Below are 12,745 nucleotides of genomic sequence, written 5' to 3'. Positions count from 1 at the left end.
TGAAGGCAGAACCCATGTATTTGGATTATTACTACTTCAGTTCAGGGGATGGGGGCAGCACCCCTAGTTCCAGCATCTATGCTGAAGCCTGCTACAAACTTCCTGGCTTTATAGTCTGGACAACTGTGGCCCAGCTGAGGCTCTTGTTCAGATAAGCCTGGGTCTGCCTCCAAGTGCAGCCAGGTTTCCTAATTGGCCCCTGAGGCTCACATTAACCCTTTCAGGGCCTGTGGGGGCTATGCACCCTATCACAGATACATTTCCCCCCTCTATTTACTAGTTTTTTAGACTGAAGTGTAAAAACAACATCTTAGATAAATTAAAAATGGAATCATTCTCTCTTCTCTCAGACGGGCCTGTATTAACAAAATTCTCAATTACTGGGCTAGAAATGGAATGTCATATACATAGTAACCAAGAAAAATGGAACAGCATGAAAGGCATTTTGGAGACACTCCACAGCTATGGAGAGTCAAGAGTTCTGGACTCCATTCCCAGCTCAGTCACAGTTTTCCTGCATGACTCGGGCAAGTCATTTAACCTTTCTATCTGCGACTCAGGTTTTCCATATGTAAAACGTTGAACAATACTTAGCTATTATTTAAAATGAAAGCTGTGAGGCTTAATCCATTTGCATTTGTAAAGTATTTAGCAATCTTTGGAGGGAAGGAGCTATAGAAATGCAAAATATTTTTTCACAGTTTAAAAATCACTTTAAGCTATGCTTAACCACCTGCTGATAACAACAGACTCAAAAAAACTTGGTTGTGGCCAAATCCATCTTACATTTCATACAGCTAAGGCACACTGACCCTTTTCTCTGTTTAGCATAAAAAATAGCATATTCAAAATGATGGAAAAATGAGCATTATCCATTTACAAACTGGTAATTACATTATTATGAAGACCTTTAAGGGAGCATGATATCTTCAATTCGAAGTGAGTAGAAGTTATATATTTTAAGTTGGTGTCAAGCAGAAGCAGGGAAGATACTCAGATTGAAAACCTGGTTATCCCTTTTTAATGGACAAAATTCTGACTAGGAATGTGAATAATCATATCTTGTCACTTGCCCTCAGAAATCTTTATAGAAAGTAATCTCCAAACAAATAAGAAGGGCTTAGTGAGAAGATTCAGTCCCTGTTGTCTTACAAAAATACTTGTTTTATTAACTGTTCTTCTCAGTCGCTCAGCCACGTACAATATATTTTATATTAACTGTCTCCTAGTGATCCACACAGCAAAAAAATCCTCTATTCCATGTCACCATTTCAGGTGAATAGGCCTGCCGGGTATAGAGAAAAGATTTTCATCATTGGTGTATAAAATCCCAGAGATCATTTCTAATGAATAGAACTCTTAGGCTGTATTTGTTTTGCATCATTTGTGTTATTTTGTCTACTGACTTGTAGTCAAAACAGACTTGCAGTTATAACTTAATAAATGCATAAAACCTGAATCATCTGGTGCAAAGAGGTAACGAAGACATACAAGAGAATTTTGGCACAGAAAAGCAAGTTAGCCTGAGTTGCTCCCAACCCACAAATTTAGGTAACACTGAACTTTACTTGCATTGACAGGAATACACATGTTCTGTGGCTGCAAGAAATAAACGTTACCCTAAATTGAACCTCCCAGTAGGGTGACCAGACAGCAAGTGTGAAAAATCGGGACAGGGCGTCGGGGGTAATAGGAGCCTCTATCAGAAAAAGACCCAAAAATCAGGACTGTCCCTACAAAATCGGGACATCTGGTCACCCTACCTCCAAGCATTCTGTCATAGGTTGGCTCATTGCCCACTACAGCAAATGGATCATCATGATTATGTTACCCCCACACACTACAGGCAGCAGGATTCATAAAGTCCAAGCAGAGTAAAATCGGTCTCTTACATTCTTATAAAATCTAAGAGGCCTGATTCTCCTCTCTCATCAGCGTATTTCAGGGGTAATCCAGCTGGACTCTATTGGGCCACCCATGCATACGAGAGAAGAATCTGGCCCAGGGATTACTATCTAATTTTATGTTGCTGTGTTTCTCTCTGGGGTGAAGACTATCTTCCTCTCTTTGCAACATGCTTAGCACATTTTAGGCACTGCTGCAATATAAAAGAATAAAAATTATCAATGCCAAAAATATGCTTAAGAGCCCTATACATCCGTAAGGAGTTTGCAACTGTGTGTTGAGCTTCTCTGATTAATTTGTTTGGCATTGAATATTTTTGCGAGGCACTTCTGCCTCTGGCACTTTGGGTATGTCTATACTGCAAAAAAGGTGTCCGTAATTCAGATTAGCTAACCTGCATTAGCTAGTTTGGGTTAAAATAGCAGTGAAGTCACAGCAACTCTGCTTTTAATTCAGATTAGCAGCTTGAATTCAACCCTACGTGGCCCCTCGAGCTGCCAATTTAAGTTGCCATCTCTGCACTGCTATTTTAACCTGTATTAGCTAATCGGGGAAAGGCATGGAGATGTATAGGCACAGATCTTGAGGGTCATAAAGAGGGACCATGCCCACCTCAATGCTTTCAAACCACATTTCCTGTCATGGGGGGGGTATAGGAGTCAATACATTTTCATCCGTGGTCCTTGTCCTCATCCTCTCTCTCCAAATTATTGTACGTGGCTGCACCCTTGGTGAGGGTATGATTTTTCTCTGCCATTGGCCACTTCCTGACCTTTCCAAGGAGCATGAAGAATAGTAGAGACTGTTGCTATGCCCCCTCTATGCATCTGAGGGGAAGCAGTAACATGCACCAATAGATGATTCTGGGCAGGAGGGTCTTATGAGGTAGTTAGAAAGGAGATTTAGGCTACTCTCCTACTGAAAAAATCTCAGTTTATTAGACATTAGGTAGTAAAGAAATTACTCAAAACAAGCAATGGAGTTTAATAAAGAGTCACATACCGATTGATATATTTGATAAATAATTAAATTGTATAGCTACTGTACTGGAGAATTGCACAGATTTATAGCTAAGATACTGTTCTTCATTAAATTCGGTAGGATTTTTCCATAAAAATGGGGATATATGAAGAACTCAGCCGTAAGATTCAGTCTCCCACTGTTTGGGGCTGTGTTTCACCATTTGTAAAATAAGTGTGTTCCATACTTGCTCTTAATTAGCCAGCTAGATCAGTCTCCCCTTTGTGCTCAGGGGAATTCTCCTGAGCTGATCAGTATGGGGGAGATAAATGCAAAAACTTGCCTGGGAGTGGAGCAGTGCACCAGGAATGCCATTATGCAACTGGTGTAGAGAGAATTTTGTCTTCTGAATAAGAACTACACTGCACTGGCGTTGACATGTAGAAGATTGCAGACACTTGTTTTGTCACAATAAGGTAAGTAATAGGAATATATATTTCAGAGCTCTAATTTTATGAATTGTAATAGATACTTACTAAAGTCATCAATTTACAAAAAAATTTAAAGAGTCCCAAAACAATCCATTAGCTAGCCAAGGCCATCAAGATGCTTTTGTAAACCACCCTAGGAGACCATGGGTGTTTAGATTTGTTTTCCATTTCTACTCAGATTCCACCTCTGATTCAATTATTGTCATTCCTAAGCATTAAAAAAAAAAAATCATGAATTAGGATCCCCCAAAAATTGAGATTTGTGTAATAAATAATATTTAATAAAAATATAAATTTTGGTTTCTTTTCATTTGCCTCTTATTTTTGAAACTTTAGGCTGCAACTGGATCACATTTTCAATACTTTTAAAGCAATCATGAGGGCTAGACATTTACTAAAAAAAAAAAAAAAAAAAAAAGGTGAGATTCTCACAAAATAACAAGATCTGAGGCTTTAGAAAATATCATGCTCCTCATAATAAAATCATGAAATGTGGCAATATTGTAGATTCTGTATTGCAACATTCGTATTTATAGGGCCTTTAGTTTCATGCTGTAAAATATGCCTTTTATTGATTTTACTGCAAAGATACAAAACTATATATTGAGGAAGGGATTTTCAGAAGTACTAGGCACTGGTCTAACTCTGCTTCTGTTGAAGTCATAGGAAAAACTTCCATTGATTTCACTCAGAAAAGTTGGGCCAATCCTGAATGCCTTCGAAAATCCCACCCTAGATAACCAAAAACTATTCCACACGGACCAAAAATTCTTCCCCAAAACAAAATCCTAGACAGCTATATAACTCCCTCCTCTCATTTCTCCCTAGCAATTTCATTCACATTTATTGTTTTGTTTGTTTTTTATGTAAGAAAATATGCAAATATTAATTCAATTCTGCAATTTTGTCACTTTTATACATGTATTCACTGTATCATTAAGATTAAGAATTTTTGATCTTATCCTGGGGACATCAATCTAACAGAAGCTCATTATTTGGATCTTTGAGACCAACAACATAACATTCTCTAATAGAGGAGCTTCAGTGTTTGACCCCCAATCCAAATATCTAATATTTGGATCCAAGATTTTTGTTCAGCCCATCACCAAAATAGTGGGTGGCTATTAAATTTACAACTGGAGCTGAACTTCTCCAGCATTTGGAAGTGTTCAGATGTTGGTTTAGACCCATCACTGAGTTCTTAATTTTCTAAATAAGATAAAATTATGTTAGAGTTGCCTGGGTGAGGAAAAATACAAAGTTTTAAATGGGTAACACTGAGTAGTATGGAAACAAACTGAACATTAAGCTAGCAAATGTGCAATGAAATGACTGAATAAATGATGGAAGCCACAAAGTCTCAAAAAATAAAAAATGAGCATAAACATTCACAACCTCATAAAAGCCCTTTAGGAATATTACATTTTAATTGAAGCACAATAGTAATAAACTGCAAATTTTAAAGTACTTATTTCTTGACACTCTGGCTTTGCCAATAAGAATTAAGTGACATGAACTCACCATGCTTACAATAGATTTCCAGAGATGAAAAGACATAGCAGTGCATAAAATTGCCTAAATTAATGCGATGACACTTCAAAAGCACAAGTTAAAAGATTCCCCATTTCATCTTGATTTGTGAATAATTCATCATTTTTCAAACATATCCTTTAAACTTAGATGCCAACTTAGACACATGCTTATTAAATTTCCTTGGTCCATGTTGTTTGTTTAATCAAAATTACCCAACGTTAGGAAGTGTGTGTCATAATAATTGTAATCTAAACTAATATACACAGTGGAAAAGCCATGAATACAATGTTAATAGCCTTTCAAACCATTAAATACTGTTACAAGCTGAGTGAAAACTTGATAGGATTGCATTGAAACCTCATTCAAATGGACATGTAAATGATTGCCCAATTTAAGACTGTTGTAAGGGTCAGTTAAGGGGCCACACCTAAAACAAAGCCTAAGGCTATGTCTACACTTGTCAATACTACAGCTTACGTCGGCATAATTTATGTCACTAGGGGTTGTGAATAAACCACCCCACTGAGCGACATGACTGACGCAGACATAAGCGCTCATGTGCACAGGGCTATGTCTGTGGCAGAGCTTCTCCTGCTAACATAGCTACCGCCGCTCGCAGAGGTGGTTTTATGATGCCGACAGGAGAGCTCTCTCCCAACAGCATAGAGCTTCTTCACCAGATGAGCTGCAGCAGCGTGTAGACATTCATCTTCCCACTAGCACCAGGTGGGAGAAAACATGAAACCCAAACAACCAAAATTAAACCAAACTGTTACAGCCCACAGGAGACTAGATATGTGCCACAAGCAGAGAATAGGAGGGACTGAGATGCACCAGTGCCCAAGGTAACAAAATGATTAAGTGAGATATATGCAGATAACCCTGGAAAGTGAACCCACATGCTGCAGAGGAAGGCAAACTACCCTCAAGGTCAGTGCCAATCTGATCTGGGGGAAATTTTCTTCCTGACCCCACATATAGCCATAAAGTTTGACCATTAGCAAGCACGCACGCACCAGCCAGCCAAACCCTTGAGAGAGAGAGAGAGAATTAAAATACTCTTATTCAATCAGAGTCCAAATTGGGTGTTAATTAACTCTGCCCTTTAGTTCCAACACATTATATATTTTTTTCTATTCTGTTTAATCAGGAACTTATAAGGACTTGCATGTGTAAGTATTATATATGAAGTCTCTCAACTGTGTCATACATTGGTTCTAAATTTTCCTTGATGAATTACACACTCCTCCACTGCCCTGCTTAGCCTCTATCTTATACTTGGTGAAAGGCATGATAATTGATCTCAATAATTGTTTATTAAGCTTCTGCCTACCAGAACGATGGTGTTATCACAGGGGTTGGGCAAGTAGTTGCAACAGGGGATTTATAAAGGTGAATAAACATTAAGGGTTAGATGATGCCCTGGCCCTATATGGCCATGTGTAGCAACCTGCATGGAACTTAGATGGAGGAGCACATGTTGCAGGAGAGAAGACTTTGAAGAAGGCAGCAGGAAAACAACTGCAGCTAGTATTCCACATGGCTGCATGTGGAACACCTCTATGGATAGTTTTATTAATAAAGAGCCTGTTTAGTTTTAGAAGCATGGAGTCCTTTCCTGTTATTACCCAGCATGTGGTACATGAAATAATGTGTGGGAATGAGGAGTTAGGTCCTGCCTCTATCCGCTTGCTTGCTGTATAGGATCAAAGTTCTAGATGCAGGAAGAAAAGCAGGCATTGTGTGTCCAGTATTTCTCCTGTGCAAGAAAGTGGGTTGGGAGTAGCTGGGAATGGATTGTTACCAAAGCTCTTGTAACTTTAGTCTTTGCGAGGCGGTGTCAGGAAATGAATCAAGGGGGGCACAGCACGTCCATCTGATACATTGTTGGCACAAGCAGTAAAACACAAGAGTGCTTTCATTTAAAGCCTTTGCTTTTAGTCTTTATCACCCACCCCCCCAAGCATGCTTTCACTTAAAGTTTCTACTTTATTTAGTTTTCAGCACATACAAACACAGTAGGTTACAGAGCACCCCCAAGGTCTGGAGTGATCTCAAGTGGTCAACAATAGCCTTCCGGTGGCCAGTGTTCTGTCTGCTGCTGGGGACCTTAAGATGGGTTCACAGCAAAGTCCACTTGATCCAGAGCTCTTTCTCCTTTTTATGCTCAAAGTGTCACTTAGCTTGTCAATCACTAATAGCTGCTGAGCAAGCAATTTGTTAAGCAAGAAGTTTCAAGCTGTTGGTTATACAGATGTGTTTTTGCAGAGTCTACAGTCTCATGGGCCCCAACAAAAACACAGCAGAAGTCAAATATAGATAGATTTCCTGACTTTCAGAACTGCACACTTCAGCAGTTCAAAAGAAAGCCCAACAGGATGGTGCAGGGTCATGCTCAATTATCGTGGTTACTCCCTGTAACATTCACTCACTCCGGAGGAGGGAGGTCATTGAAGGCTGGCAGTACCCTGCCTCCACTCTCGTCTCAGTTTAACTGGGCCTGGGCTCAGGCAGCTGGCGGCCAATAGTCTTAAGGGGCGGGCTCTAGCCTGGGCGGGGCTCAGGCAGCCAGCAAACAGTCTCAGGAGGCTGGGGCCACTCCTCTTCAGAGCAAGAGAACCTTGCAGAGGAATGAGGGTCAGCCACCGGGGGGGGGGGGGGGGGGGGCAGGGGGACACAGGCCCTCCCTACTCCACCGCGTCCCAGCCCAGGCAGGGGCAGAATTAGCTGCCCCGAGGTCGGCGGGGATCCAGCCACAACATGCCGACGCTGGGGCTCTGGGCTTTGCAGCCAGCCCTACGGCAGCTGCCCTTGGGCTACTTCCTGCCTCCCCTGGGGTGGGTACCTCTGATATCCACTCATTGTCTGGCTCCTCCGGGTAAGCAGCAGTGGGCACTCCAGGCCAGTCATCGTCCTTGTCCGGGGTGTGGGCCGAGCTAGGCAGGGAATCTGCTCTGTGTTGCTCCAGAACCAGTGGGACGTCCTTCCCCTCTGCAGGCTTCACCCTGAATGGGCTGTGGGTCTGGTCTTTTATACTTCCGGCCACCCCCCCGTCCTTCTGGTGAGGGGGGCAGGGAGGCCTAGGCTCCACCCTCCAAGGGGAGGGAAACACTCCTTCACTCACTCTGGAGGAGGGAGGCCTGTCCGCCTCACTACACTCCCCCTCCCCATCTGGCTTGCCTATTTATGCTAAGGATGCTACAAAGGCCTTAGAGCTTAGCTGCTTTTGACAATAAATGTAACTTTGTTACTGGCAGTGGCCTGGGCATTTTGATACAGTCTCATTGTTTCCCTTAATAATCCCCTCCTTGAAGGTCACATAATGTGAAGACCTTCACTTATGAGGTTAGTAGGTTACTAGTGAGGCTGTCCACCCTAGGCTCAAGGCTCTCAATTGAGACGGAGCAAAGATTTTCACACTGGTGCCCTTAACTTTCACCCCAATCTTGCCTCATTATTGGCCAGGCTTTATATAGTCTCCCTCAGGAAAGGCCCATCGTCTATAAAAGCGCAAGTTTTGCAGATGATCAGGGCTTTGGAGCAGAGCCCGGAGCTGGAGCATTGTGACAATGCGGTTCTGGCGGAACCCAACTGAGAGTGCCAACTCAGGACAAATTGCTCAAATAGGGCAGTTACAGCCCAAGACTGGGGTTTTTTCTACCTCTAAGGCAAACCAAACCAGCCAGACCAAGAGGACTTCGGTCTCACCCCACTGGCTAACCGCAAGTCTCACAAGCAATCTCCTTAGACACTCCAGTTTCCCAGTATTACCACCAGTGCCACTCGTTATGGGGACAAATGGTTATGAAAACCAATACCCCAGTAAAAGAAAAAGGTTCTCCTGATTCCCAAAGGACCAAGCCCCAGACCCAGGTCAATATACAAATCAGATCTTACCCACAAATCACACTGTTGCCAATCCTTTAGAATCTAAAATCTAAAGGTTTATTCATAAAAGGAAAAAAGATAGAGATGAGAGTTTGAATTGGTTAAATGGAATCAATTACATACAGTAATGGCAAAGTTCTTGGTTCAGGCTTGCAGCAGCAATGGAATAAACTGCAGGTTCAAATCAAGACTCTGGAATACATCCCCCACTGGGATGTATCCTCAGTCCTTTGTTCAAAGCTTCAGCTTGTAGCAAAGTTCCTCCAGAGGTATGAAGCAGGATTGAAGACAAGATGGAGATGAGGCATCAGCCTTATATAGTCTTTTCCCAGGTGTAAGAACACCTCTTTGTTCTTACTGTGGAAAATTACAGTAAAATGGAGTCTGGAGTCACATGGGCAAGTTCCTGCATACTTTGCTGAGTCTCAAGGCATATTTGCCTTCTCTCAATGGGTCCATTGTATAGCTAATGGTCCTTAATGGGTCATCAAGCAGGCTAGGCAGAGCTAACACCAGTTTGTCTGGGATGGTACCCAGCAGCATAGCACAAGTTTGAAATACAGACAGTATAGAGCCAATATTCATAACTTCAACTACAAAAGTGATACACACATATAGATAGCATAATCATAACCGGTAAACCATAACCTTGTCTTAGACACCCCATTTGACCCCCTTTATACAAGATTTGCATGCCACTACAGGACCTTGGTTGCAACAATGATCTATATGGTCCCAGATTATATCAATAACGTCACAAGCATGGACCAGTAGGTTTTTGCCTGGAGCTGGAGCGGAGCCGGAGCAGAGCAATTGAAAAATTTACTACCCAGCACATCAGTGCCAAGAATAAAACCACCACCACAACCTGAAACATCAGGATCACCACAACTGAATATAAGGCCAAATTAAAGATCCCTGTTGCTTTGGTGGACCATCCCAACAATGTCTCCCACCATTTGTGTTCCAAATCCTTGCTAACCCTCTCAACCACTTCTTTAATCTTGTGTGTGGAGCAATGGACAGTGACCATGACTCTACATGCCTCCTGTGTAGCATTATATAAATAATTCCTTAAATGGGGGTATCCAAGCAATATCTTTAAAACAGTCAAATTCATTCCAATGGGTACAGGTGTTACATTTGAGAACAATGTGTATTTCACTCTTAATTGGCTATATTTTAACTCAGACACTTAAAATTTAAAATGCCATCCTTCAATAGCTATAATGTAGCAAAACCATTTGTTTCCATGTGGATTATGAGGTACATGATGAAATTCACCATTTTCCCCCAGGATTGTAATTCTCTTTCAGTTGGGGTGGAATTTTTCCAAATGATACTTTAGAATTCTAATGGGAGTATTCCACTCAGACCATCACTCATGCAGCCTAGCTCCACTAGAGCTAGAGAGACATTGGCCTGAAGGGTGCTGACAGCCTGCAAAAGATGGAACTAGTCTTTTTTTTGGGGGGGGAGGAGGGGAGAATAGCCTCCAATTCCTCTAAGATCTGTGCCACCCCATCCTGTATATGGAGCTTAGCTGATCTAAGGATACACTCAGGGGCATTGTTAAATCCTTTGTGTTGTCCTACTACATTCATTTCATTTGCCATTACTTCCTCACTGATGCTGTTAAGGGCTGCTCCACCCATTCCAAGTACTGCCAGTAGATCTAGGCCCCTTTTCACCCATCTCAGCCCCTTGCCAGGTTTGGGGACTTCATGAAGATGAATCCAATTTTTCCTGTCTTCATATAATGGCAGGACAAACTGTCCACAGTGGGGTTCTATTACTGAGAAAATTGCTAAAGTATAGTCTACAATAATCTTTTTCAGGGTGTGGGTTGGATTAATCACCAATTGCTTCTTTACATTGGTTTGTAACATTCGCCAAATTGATTACAAGTGGTTCCAAAATGTACATTTCTATACTGTTTCCTCCATGGGGTCTCTGGAAAAATGGCTCCTCCATCATACTGGCTGCATGTTAATAACTATTTTCCAAGGCACCATTTAACCACCCTATTATCCAAACATTTTGTTACAAATTTCTTGAGAACCCAGGCCTCCACAGTGCAGGGCAAAGGAACCTCCTATTCCCCTCCTGGTGTCTCTATATGTAGCTGGCCTCCCCCAGACCTTCTCATCCAGTGTTTGGGGGGCAAAAAGGACTGTTTCAGCCTAAAATGAATTGGCTTTTCCCCTGAGCTGTCTATTTAGGGATGTCATTCCACAAGTGAACACATTTGGCTGACTATAATTACATAACAGCCTGTCAGTTCCCACCCAGCAACAACTGTACCCACCTGGGTAGCTTTTGATTTCTTCTATTAACAAATCCACTCCCTCACTAGCCCCTAGGTGTTTACATGAGGATGGTGCTTTTGCCACCAAAGTGGTTAGGGATTCTGTTGTCACCAGTGTAGACCATTTGCAACCCAAATGGATACATTGCCAGTTCTCACTATTCCCAAGCTAATATTTACTTTGTTCAAATCTAAACCTTTCAATTTTACTGAAGTGGGATTATATCTGTATGGTGCCTAAAAAAGTGATTCATTCTCCTGGGATGAGTAGTGATGTCCAGGGTATTATTCACTTACATTCCATTGTCATCCACAGCAAGTTTCCCTACATCTTGAACCCACAGGTTTTGAATTCACACCACCAAAAGAGCAGGTCTACAATCCAAATGCTAGCAAAAGCAGCGCACAGGTGTGCATCATCTCCAAAAATCTTCCAGCATCCACATGGTTAGTAATCTAAAACAGAAAGCAAAACAAATCTTTCCCCTCCCTAGATAGCGGGAGATATCACTAGACTTAAGCCACTTATTACTTTTACTCAGACCTATTTGGATCTGAGTTCCTCCTTCCTTACTGTGGTGTTTACTATGCGGGCTATGGGTGGGGGCTTCTGCAACTCTTCCAATGTTTCAAGCAAAGGACCATACAGGGACTGCCCAGGAGGGCCTAAAGGAAAGGGAACATACAAACACAATAGGTTATAGAGCACCCCAAATCAATAGTCACCCCAAAAGTCTGCAGTGGTCTCGAGTGGGTCAGCAATAGGTTTCTGGTAGCCAGTCTTCCATCTGCTGTGGGAGATCTTGAGATGTGTCCATAACCAGTCCACCAAATTCAGACCTTTCCCCCCTCTCATACTCATGTTACATAGCTTATCAATCACCAATAACCACTGAACAAGCAATTTGTTAAACAAGAAGTTACAAGCTGCTAGTTATACAGATATGTTTTTGCAGAGTCTGCAGTCTCATGGGCCCCACCAAAAACACAGCAGAAGTCAAATATAGACCTGTCTTTCAAAACCACATGCTTCAGCAGGTTAAAAGAAAGCCCAACATGATGGCACAGGGTCATGCTCAATTATCGTGGTTACTCCCACTCACCTCCTGGCTTGCCTAGTTATGCTAAAGCTGCTACAAAGGCCTTACAGCTTAGCAGCTTTTGGCAATAAGTGTGGCAATTAATATTCCAGTTACTGACAGTAAACTAGCCACTTGGCTCAGCCATTAAAATCTCCCCTTACAGGATGAATCACAGCTCGAGCCGTATGTACCAGGTTGTGGAACTGGCCAGGTGTACAAAGCAGAAGCATGCAACACTCCACAAAAGGAGTGAAGCAAATGCTGACCCACTCAACCTTGGAGCAAGAGGAGAGCTCAAGGAGGAAATCTCTCTCCAGAGCTCCTCCTGGGATGGCAAACTACTCATCCAGTGACCAGTATATTTGCCCTCTACCAAACTCCTGTACCCCACTGGTCTGGGTCTGTCACACCCTATAGTATCTGAAAGTTCCAATCACTCTCTAAAAGATTGGGGCAACTAGAGAACCAAGTTACAATGGTCCACTACATTTTTCCAACCTAACGGTCCACTGAAATTTCAGTGGATAAAGTGTTTTGTACTTCCTTGCTAACTTGTTTAGGTGTCTCTGTGCACTGCT

General features: G+C 42.1%; 2 long non-coding RNA genes across 2 annotated transcripts in view; both read left to right on the top strand.

The window, feature by feature from the left end:
• Nucleotides 1-12,745, top strand: part of LOC128837365 (uncharacterized) — a 165,347-nt gene that overhangs the window by 89,191 nt on the left and 63,411 nt on the right. The gene's annotated exons all lie outside the window — the stretch shown is intronic.
• The window catches only part of LOC128837366 (uncharacterized), a 36,437-nt gene continuing 35,145 nt past the window's right edge, over nucleotides 11,454-12,745 (top strand). The window contains exon 1 of the long non-coding RNA XR_008444930.1: nucleotides 11,454-11,532. This is a non-coding gene — a long non-coding RNA (uncharacterized LOC128837366). The remainder of the gene's footprint in view (nucleotides 11,533-12,745) is intronic.

The sequence above is a fragment of the Malaclemys terrapin genome, chromosome 4 (assembly GCF_027887155.1).
Source record: "Malaclemys terrapin pileata isolate rMalTer1 chromosome 4, rMalTer1.hap1, whole genome shotgun sequence".
Classification (NCBI taxonomy): domain Eukaryota; kingdom Metazoa; phylum Chordata; order Testudines; family Emydidae; genus Malaclemys; species Malaclemys terrapin.
The sequence above is the reverse complement of the archived record's forward strand: the minus strand, read 5'-3'. Positions and strand labels throughout refer to the sequence as shown.